Raw genomic sequence first — 918 nt, 5'->3', positions numbered from 1 at the left:
AGATGCTATGCAATTTCATCAATCGTCCCATTAGTGCTTCTTAATTAAAATGTCTAATTCTGATTTACGTTATATTTGTTTGTCATGTTTTTCAGTTTCCTGAAATATAGGTCACTTTTCACCTTTTCCTTGACGTTTATGGCTTTAACCCTTTTGAAGACCTCAACCAGCTATGGTGTGAAATGGTCTAAGATTTTTCTGATATTCTCTGGGTTAGATTAGTTATGCATCTTTGGCAGGGATACCATAGCAGTAATGCTGTGCTCATCTCCCTGCACCCTTTCAGGTGACACAGTTTTGAAATATTCTATTACTGATGATGTTCTCATTAATCATTTGATTAAGGTGATGTCTGCAAGTCACTTCCATTGTGAGGTATTTGGGAGAGGGTGAAGTATTTTGAGAAAATTTCTTCCTTATCAAAATGTCAATTTACATTTTTACTTATTATATCAGTATGGACTCTCGGCTTCCTACATTACTCCAATTATTATGTATCATAATCCATGGCTATTATTTATTTTGATGTTCACATTTGTCCCTGAGAGCCTCTGCAAGCTAGCTTCTATGTCACTTTGACTTGTCCCCATCATTCTTTGGGGACTTTTTTGTTTTCTGGTGTAAGATGTTCTAATGCTCACCTTCTTCTTTTCCTACTTCAGCCTGGAATCAGTGATTTCTTTCACGAACGCTTATTTTAAAAAACAGCTATAGGCAGTAGAGTCACTGTTCCCAGGCTCCATCAATGGTCAGAGCTAGAGGATGTAGGTATTTACATTATTTTAATTTATTTAAATTGAATTCATATAGTATATATACATATATACATATGTATTCTTCAGAGACACTAAATAGCTCTAAACAAAGACAGACAAGGTATGAACTGCAAGGTTTTTAATGAAAATGTCTGTATTTTTT

Source organism: Bison bison, unplaced genomic scaffold (genome assembly GCF_000754665.1).
Source record: "Bison bison bison isolate TAMUID 2011002044 unplaced genomic scaffold, Bison_UMD1.0 scf7180017864163, whole genome shotgun sequence".
Taxonomy (NCBI): Eukaryota; Metazoa; Chordata; class Mammalia; order Artiodactyla; family Bovidae; genus Bison; species Bison bison.
This window is presented reverse-complemented; position numbering follows the sequence as displayed.